A 9,909-nucleotide genomic window follows, 5' to 3' on the forward strand; every position below is an offset into this window, starting at 1 on the left:
CGAAGTCCTGACGGGACAACAAGAAGGTAGTTGGCGCGCACTGGTGAGAAGTTCTTCTTCACGAGTAGATTGTTTTGAAGCGTGAAGGAAGATAATGCGCGCTTAAATGCCCTGGGGACAACGTCGGTGTGCCCTTCCAAATATTCGACGAGGCCTTTTAGCTCCGCGTCTGCCCGTTGCTGTTCAGCAAAGTCTTCCGCGCTTATCATTCCAAGGCAGGCGTCGTCATTCTCGTCGTCTTGCGGCGGCGGGTCAATGGGGGCGCGTGATAGGCAATCGGCATCGGAGTGTTTTCGTCCGGACTTGTAGGTTACAGTGATGTCGTATTCTTGTAGTCTGAGGCTCCACCGCGCCAGTCGTCCTGAAGGACCCCTTATATTCGCTAGCCAACACAATGATGGTCACTGACGACTTTGAATGGCCTGCCATAAAGATAAGGGCGAAATTTAGCTGTAGCCCAAACGATGGCGAGACATTCCTTTTCGGTCGTAGAATAGTTGCCTTCCGCTTTTGACAGCGACCGGCTAGCGTAAGCTATCACCTGTTCGACTCCGTTTCTCCTCTGGACTAGAACGGCACCGAGGCCTAGGCTACTGGCGTCAGTATGGATTTCTGTATCGGCGTACTCGTCGAAGTGCGCAAGTACCGGCGGCGACTGCATGCGTCGTTTGAGTTCTTCAAATGCGTCGGCATGCGGCGTTTCCCACTTGAACTCAACATCACATTTAGTTAGACGTGTCAACGGCTCGGCGATCCGTGAAAAGTCCTTGACAAAGCGCCTGTAGTAGGCACACATGCCAAGGAATCTACGCACTGCCTTCTTGTCGATGGGTTGCGGGAACTGTGCGATGGCAGCTGTCTTTTGCGGGTCTGGGCGGAAACCAGATTTGCTGATTACGTGGCCTAGGAACAGAAGCTCATCGCAAGCGAAGCGGCGCTTTTCAGGCTTCAGAGTGAGTCCTGATGACTTGATGGCCTCTAGTACTGTCGCAAGCCGCCTCAGGTGATCGTCGAAATTTCCGGCGAAAACGACGACATCATCCAAGTAAACGAGACAGGTCTGCCACTTCAATCCTGCTAACACTGTGTCCATGACGCGCTGGAACGTTGCAGGCGCCGAGCACAGTCCGAATGGCATTACCTTGAACTCGTAGAGGCCGTCTGGGGTGATGAAGGCCGTCTTTTCGCGATCTCTTTCGTCCACTTCTATTTGCCAGAAACCAGACTTGAGGTCCATCGACGAGAAGTATTTAGCGTTGCAGAGCCGATCCATTGCGTCGTCTATTCGTGGAAGGGGGTATACGTCCTTCGTGATCTTGTTCAGACGACGATAATCGACGCAGAAACGTAGGATTCCGTCCTTTTTCTTTACCAGGACAACAGGGGATGCCCATGGGCTTTTCGACGGCTTGATGATGTCGTTGCGCAGCATTTCGTCGACTTCTTCTCTTATAGCTGCACGTTCTCGCGGCGAAACTCGGTAAGGGCCCTGGCGGAGTGGTCGAGCGCACTCATCGGTGATTATGCGATGCTTGGCGACTGGTGTTTGTCGAATCCTTGATGACGTCGAAAAGCAGCCTTTGTATCGTCGGAGCAGACTTCTGAGCTGCTGTTGCTTAATCAAGGGGAGACTTGGATTAATGCCATAGTCTGGTTCGGGAACCATCGTCGTCGGGGTAGATGCGGCGGTATCCGAGAGGACAAACGCATTACTGGTTTCCAGAATTTCCTCGATGTACGCGATCGTCGTGCCCTTGTTTATGTGCTTGAACTCCTGGCTGAAGTTTGTCAACAACACTTCAGTTTTCCCTCCATGCAGTCGAGCGATCCCTCTTGCGACGCAAATTTCACGGTCTAGCAGTAGACGTTGGTCGCCTTCGATGACGCCTTCTACGTCAGCGGGTGTTTCGGTTCCGACCGAAATAACCATGCTGGAGCGAGGCGGGATGCTCACTTGATCTGCGAGCACACTCAAGGCGTGGTGACTACGAGGGCTTTCCGGTAGTATCGCTTTATCGTCCGACAGCGTTATTGACTTCGACTTCAGATCGATGATTGCACCGTGTTGGTTCAGGAAGTCCATACCGAGGATGACGTCTCGTGAACACTGTTGGAGGATAACGAAGGTGGCAGGGTAAGTCCGGTCATGAATGGTTATTCTTGCCGTGCAGATTCCAGTCGGCGTAATGAGGTGTCCTCCAGCGGTCCGAATTTGGGGGCCCTCCCATGCAGTCTTAACCTTCTTCAACTGGGCGGCGATGTGTCCACTGATTACGGAGTAATCTGCCCCTGTGTCGACTAAGGTAGTGACTGCGTGGCCGTCGAGAAGTACGTCGCGGTCGGTGGTTCTTTGTCTGGCGTTGCAGTTGGGTCTTGGCGTCGGATCACGGCTGCGTCGTGTTGAACTGAAGCTGGAACGTCGCGTCGTCAGGTCGTCTGTCGTCGTCGTATTCTTTGCTTCCAGACTTCGTCGGGACAGCGGCGTGTCGTTATGTCGTCGAGGTAGTTTCTTCGGTGTCTTCGTCGGCGGCGGAGGATCTTCGTCAGTTCGACGAACAGCAACCGCACCTCCATCGGATGCTGCTTTTAGTTTTCCGGGTACGGGCTCGCTGACCGGCCTCGGGCTGGGCCAGTGTATGGTCGGCGCTGCGGCGACAGGTAGCGGCCTGGTGATGGCGAACGCGACGGTCGTCGAGAGCTCCACTGAGTAGCGGCGAGGTAGTCGGCGATATCGCGAGGGCGTTCACCTTGCTGTGGGCTGTAGGGGTTGAGGACGGACTTCGGGATGAAAAAACACTTGGGAAGGTTTATTTTACATTATATACAGAGAGGTGAGAGTCAAGTAACAGTCGTACAGTCATTACGGGCCGGCAGCAACTCAGACGCTGCGGCCCGCTGCAAGAAGTTCGAGAGAGGTGAATCAGGGAATGCTCTGGTATCTCTGGAATGCTTCTTTTAAACCCTTCGAGGACTGGAAGTCGCGTCATGTTCGGCCAATGGGAGAGCCCGCTCAGATGACGCCACCTTCGGCCAATGGTAGGCACCCGTGCGGTGGTGTCACGCCCGGCGGCTCCCCGCGGTCTTGCCTTGCTGTGGTGCAATGCGCTCTTCAAAGGCGGAGAAGGGGGACGCTTGGGCCTTCCCGTTACATCACAGCCGTCCGGTTGTCACGGCGCATTACCGCCGTCAGGCCGTCCCGGCACAATACCGCCGTTTGGTTTGGCACCCACTTTACTTTCAACAGTGCCGGGCTATCCCCTCGCTTTCTGGAAGAGTCCAGCAGAGAATAGCTACCGGCGGCGTACGAACTTGTTTGCACGTGAACTTGTGACCTTCAACTTGTTTGCTCGAGCGCTCCTCTGGAGTGTGCTTTCCGTGTTTCTGCATTCCTTACTTAGCAGTGGCGCGATTCGATGTGGTCCGGGGGAACTCGAAGTAGGCGCAGGAAACAGCTCCATATCTAACAGGGCGCGGAGCGTTGACGGTGAAACCTCGCAGTCCCATCTCCCGGTATGGGCATCGTCGGTAGACGTGACCCGCTTCTCCGCAGTGGTAGCAGAGCGGGCGGTGGTCAGGAGCGCGCCAAACGTCTGTCTTCCTCGGGTGGCTGCGCTGGGCGACGGGTGGGCGTGCTGGCGGCGGCGCTGGTGGTCGACGGAATTGCGGCGTTACGGGGCCCTGGCGCGGTCGTGGAGGGGGACCTTGACGGTGGGCGACGGCTGCGTAGGTCATCGCTTGTGGCTGAGGTTGCGGCGATTCAGGGGCTACTCCGAGTTGTTGTTGAAGCTGCTCACGTACGGTGTCGGCGATCGAAGCCACTTGAGGCTGTGATGGGAACAGCTTCTGTAGCTCCTCCCGCACGACCGCTCTGATAGCCTAGCGCAGGTCGTCGGAGGCCAGTGATTGAACTCCGGCATAGTTTGTAGAGTTGGTGCGGCGGTCGAATTGCCGGTTTCGCATCTCGAGTGTCTTCTCGATGCTAGTGGCCTCGTAAAGAAACTCGTCGACGGTCTTCGGTGGGATTCGTACCATACCGGCGAAAAGTTCCTCCTTTACACCACGCATTAGCAGCCGGACTTTCTTTTCCTCGGACATTTCCGGGTCGGCGTGGCGGAATAGGCGGCTCATTTCTTCTGTAAAAATCGCGGTGGTCTCGTTAGGCAGCTGCACTCGGGTTTCTAGTAGTGCTTGGGCTCGTTCTCGGCGTACGACGCTGCCTCGGAAAAGGTCCCAGGTCGTTAAGGTTTCTTCTCTGTTCTCGAACCACGTCCTGGCAGCGCCTTCCAATGCGAAGAAGACATGTCGCAGTTTGTCGTCGCTGTTCCAGCTATTAAATGCAGCGACCCTCTCGTACGTCTCGAGCCAGGTTTTCGGGTCCTCGAATGTTGAACCGCGGAACGTGGGGGGCTCCCTGGGCTGCTGCAGCACGACGGGGGATGCTGGGGCTGCCATTGGGGTGGACTTGGTGGCAATCTTCCTGCTCGTCTCAGGTAGAAGTCCGTGCTCTGGGGGCAGTCCTTGCAGTCGGCGGCTAGCACGCTGGTCTTGGGCGACATTGGTTTTGTCCTCGGGCTTCGGGCTTGGATCGCGGCTTTGCGGGGCCGTTCGGTACATGAACGCACAAGCACCTCCACCAGATGTCACGTGGTGGTGATGTTGAAGAACACAGTAGTAATACTGTGAAAGACAAAACTAACTTCTATTGGGCGAACCTGTGCCCACAAAAGCAGGCTACACTATAGCACAACGATAGCGGCGAACACGGTCGGCGATTGTCGAAAATCTGATGAGCGGGTCAAGCGCGTCGGCTTTTATACATCTGTCGTGGAATGTTCCAGAGGAATCGCTGGGACCCGCGTGTCTTCCACAAAGTTCTACACTATTCGCGTCGCGCATACATGCAATCAGATTACACAAGTTGCGGTGAAAGACAGTGACCGGAACCATCGATAACACTCCAGAAAATTGTTTTACACGCAGGCGCGTCGTGCACTGCGCGATAACATTTCTTAGGCGGCCAAACGTGGTCGCCCGATAAAGATAAGTACATGCGTCAATATTCTTCTCGCCTGTGGGAAATGCTATATTGAACAAATTGGGCCCTGTGTTAATGAAGATTTGCTAGAGCATCGAAGGAATGCTGCTTCACAAAGTGCCGGTGGTTATTTTGCCGACTACATTCGCCTTCGCTCGCACAAGCCAGCATGAAAGGCGTTTTTCGCGCAACGCGTTTGTTGCACGAATTTAGCACTAAAAAAACCGTTTTTTAAGCTTGTATCTATAATGAAAAAGGTGACGGCATCAGCGCTCTTTCTGTGGCGTTGGCGAAAAAAAAACAACTTGTTTATCTCAGGGCAAGCATGCGTGTCACGTCAGCTAGATAAGCCAGGCGATTTGCAATCTTCATTGGTGATGGGAAACTTTTGCCTTCCTTTGGTTTTTGCGCCTTTCATTGTGGCCTACTTCGAGGAAATATGTTTCAGCAAATATGTATGGTGCATCATCATCGGCAGGGTGCGTCTAAATAAGGCCCTGTTTTCCGTGCACCGGCATTCTCGCTGTCCCTCTCTGGTTTTGCGTCTTGATTTGTGCGCTGGAACGTTGTTTTGTATTGCTATTCACCACCAACTAGCCCAGCTGTCCACGCTTAGAACTGTTCCCGCAGCTTCATTGGCGTTGAATCGGGAAATAGCCCACAGGTGAGTTTGCTCGCTGCTGCTGGCACTTTCTCGAAAGTGGTCGTCTTATACGGGACGGACGAAGGGACGGTTCTCTCGTTGAGCAGGCAGAGACATGCTAACGCTATAAAAAAGAAAGACGAATATCTACCTTGGCCTCTCTCGTACATTTCTTTAGTTGGCGGCGGTTGGTGTTTGATACGCTATAATCGGACTTTGGATCAAGCTCTAAGCTCACTCACACTATTAGCTGCTAATAACCTATCCACCCCTGAGCTAATTTTTTTTTAAGTTAAGGGACAAATTTATGAACATAATCGCTTCTCCACATAAACAAACCCTTATTTGGTAAATGTAACAGTCCGCACAATGAATATCATGGGGAAAAAAGGAGGATTCTTGTTTTATTATCTTAGTACACTACGTTACACAGAAATGCCTTTGCCTTTTACGAGACTGTGCAAAGTTATGGAGAATCAGTTTTGTATGTGTATATGTGTCTGTAAACAAAGCCACAATTTGCCTCATATGTGCTCAGAGTTGTTGCCTACATCCGACAGCAGCAACACAAGCATCCCAAATTCCCCTTTTGCGGTGATTCGGAAATTTCGTTGCCGTAAGATGCCGTCGTTCGGCGGGAGTATACTAAAAATAATTTGAGCGTGCCCAAAGCAGCTGCCACGTCTTCAGGCGTCTCTTGGCTTTCTGTGTTAAATAAGGTGACACATGTCGAAGGGCTTGTGTTCATTACATGAACGTTAGTATAAAGCCTGCTCGTGTTACTGCTGTCACCCTATTATTTACGCTCATTGACTGCTGATACGTCTTTCTACGCCATAAATCAGTATCACGGACACGCAAAGCGCTCAGCCATAGCGACCACGTTACGGTACGCACACTGGTTGACCATCTCAAACTATTATTATTTTTTTTACAATGTCTTCCTTGTCGAGGTGTTCACACTTTTTCTATATCGACTATCTATGTTTCTAACGTACCTTCGGGGTGCGAGCTGGAAGAAAGGGTGGTGTAACCATGTGGGCTGATGCAGAAGGTACCACAGCGTAGAAGGTGTAGGCCGAGCTGTAAAATAGTGCAGTCAAAAAAATTGTGACGCTGACAACGCAAAAAAAATCATAACTACAATGGAGCAGTGGGAGACGATACTCCTGAGCTCGATCGGCGAGACTCAGTCCCAGTCTCTCCGGTATGGCCGAGGTCGCCATGAAGGAGCACGGCTACTGGACAAAGCTGAAGGGGGGAGGGGAGATGGGACTCCTAACTTTCCACACCCCATCCTGGACAATAAAAAAATACGCAGTTCCACCTGACCGGCGAAGCACCGATTGCGTAGAAAGAAACAGACACTCAGAGATCGCGCTGTCTTTGTGTCTCCGCTTCTTTTTACGTCCTTGTTCAGTGGCGCTCACACATTCTTTTATGAATTCAAACTAACTAGTCCGCCAAGGTCTTTCAACTCAAGTTAACCGGCACGGTGTCACGCGCGCAGGTAGACATCAGCACATCTCCCTCGATGGGCAACGCGTCCCTACGGCGTCCCCTAAAGCCGTCTACTACGGCGTTCGCGATACGCGTACCCAACGCCGTAGTGGACGCCGCGGTTTTCTCCATTTTGTACGGAACGGCGGGGAAGGAGGACATCGAGGAACCGTAGCAGCCGCCGGAGAAGACCGCACCTCTTCCCTCACCTGACCCCTCTGCCTCGCGCGCGAAAGGAGAGAACACGCGAGATTCAACCGCGTTCGCCAGGTCACACACTTTCACTCATACGGAACCTTACGGCGACGCTGACGGAAGAATCCGCCTTTATGGCACATTCACACGGAAAGCGGAGCGTCTAAGCGGACAAGCGGATTTTCAAAGCGGCGAGGCGGCGAGCGCCCGCGCCTGTTCAGACCGGCCGCGTTGCCTGGCTGGCCGCGCAGCCGGTAAGGCGCGGCATCTCGAAATTTCTTTCGCAATTGCACGGACGTTACGCCATCTCGCGGCACTTTGGGTTTGTATGTGCGCTTTCGATATTTTTTTCGTCGTGGGTTGGCGTGCTCCCGTCTGCTGTCTACTTCTGCAAAATGATGAGCTCAGACGAAGAAGAGGTCGCTGGCATTTTACTCGCCACTTGTCTAGTCGCTTTTCAAGAACAGAAGCGAAAAGCTCAGAGAAAGACAACCCGCCACCTCGCTGGTGGGTTCGGCCATCATTGCAAGAGCGAGATAGAATAGGTCATGCCAATGTGTTGCTGCCCCACCTTCGTTCGCGGGACGTGGTGTACTACAGAGAGTGAGTATCCATTATGTTTCTGGCACGGGCTTTGGAAGTGAAATATACGTTATGCAACACATGTTCTTTCTTCTGCAGCTATTTGAGGATGCCTCCACGGTGTTTCGACACTTTATTAGAACTCCTCAAGCCAAGGATTCAGAAAAGTGACACGAACTACCGAAAGGCGATTTCGCCAGAGCATCGGCTAGCGCTGGCTGTGAGGTAAGGCTTCAGCGGTAATAATTTAGGGCTTTTCGTTACTTCTATTTTCTTAGCAAATGTCTCATTATACGGCAACTGAGTGGCACCATGCGAGCCCTATCTCATCTTTTTTTTTTACGTGTCTTTTGGCGCAGGTTCTTGGCTTCAGGGGAAACACTCCGCTCCTCATCTTGCAGTTTTCTTTCTGGTCGCTCCACAGCTTGCATGATTGTGCCCGAAGTGTGCCAGGCGATTTGGAAAGTGCTTGGGCCGGTTTACGCATCACGGCCGTCAACTCTAGCTGAACGGCTAAAGGTAATCCGTTCATTGTGATCTATGCATGGTTAAAGCTGTACGCTTACTACATTGCACAAGTAAATCTGCAATGTCTTATTAACAGGATACATAGGAAACTTATTTGTGAAGGAAACTTATTTCTGCACCGTACGTGCACAGATGTTGCTTTGTCTGAATTTATTGCATCTTGTGTCGCTGACCGCAGGTTGCGAGAGAGTTCGAGGAAAAGTGGGACATGCCACATTGCCTTGGTGCAATAGATGGCAAGCACGTGAATGTTGAGTGCCCGGCATACTCCGGAAGCTGAGACCGAAATTGCAAAAAGACGTTCAGCTAATCACTGCTGGCTGGGAGCGACGCAAACTACAGGTACGTACATTCACTCATACCATCTCGCATAGTGGCAGTTCAGCAAAGTCTACCTTTCAGAAATATTTTGATTCCTTATTCTTCTTGTCATGCTTGCCTTTCTTCGAAGCTTTAAGTGACCTGCGTAACCGCCATGCAGTACTACTTGGTGTTATTTTGGTCACAAGTAGTTTCCCTGAGATCTCGTATGCACCAGTAAGCAGTTATGCAAAGTTCCATTCCAGCTATTTTTCGCACTGCAGTATTGCAGGAGTGTTTGTTGAGACAGGAAGAAGTATATCAGTAGATGCATTGCACAAAAACATATGTAAAGCTTATGAAATGCTTCCTTACTGTTTGAGGGCCAATTATTTTCTCGAAAGTGACTCAACAGGGTGTATTTCTTTTTCTATTGCAGATTTAAAATCATGAGAGTAATGTAGATGTTCGGAAAGAAATACTGTGAGAAAGGCTACAGTGACACAATAATAATTTGCGAAGGTAAGCACCTATTGTTTATAACGAATAATAAGAGAAAAAATAATAAATAATATTAGAATGCGAGTAGAAAACCGGGTGCGTTCAAATAAACGTGATTTATAGGATTAGTAAAATGTCCATACTAGACGACTGTCACTTTAGTGCCAGTCAGCATCACAGTACTGCGCAGGCCTCTCAGCTGGTGCTCGTCGTATTTGTGTTTTTCGTCTTTGTTTAATTTGTGGCCCAAATTTTGCTCAAATTGAATAGCCACCAACCAGCTCACACCAAGATTCTGCCCCTAAGTCACTCCTTGGTCGAATTCATAGCGAACTGGTTACTCCATCATCTCCAGGGCCGACATTGATTTATGGTACAGTTCTGTGTGTTGTATACTGATGAGTCACAGTGCTATCTCAATTTATAGCTGTACTCCCGGTACTTGATTGTATTCCAGCTTCCTGTATGTTGAAATCGGTCACCATGGAAGCGAGTCAGATGGTGGGATCTTTAGCAGGAGCAACCTGCAAGAAAAATTATTTAAGATAGCCTTAGAGTTCCTGTGCCTGCAAGTCTTGGGAAGATAGGCAGCATTCGATATTTTTTCGTCGGTGATGAGGCTTTC

This window comes from Dermacentor andersoni, chromosome 9 (assembly GCF_023375885.2).
Source record: "Dermacentor andersoni chromosome 9, qqDerAnde1_hic_scaffold, whole genome shotgun sequence".
Lineage (NCBI taxonomy): Eukaryota > Metazoa > Arthropoda > Arachnida > Ixodida > Ixodidae > Dermacentor > Dermacentor andersoni.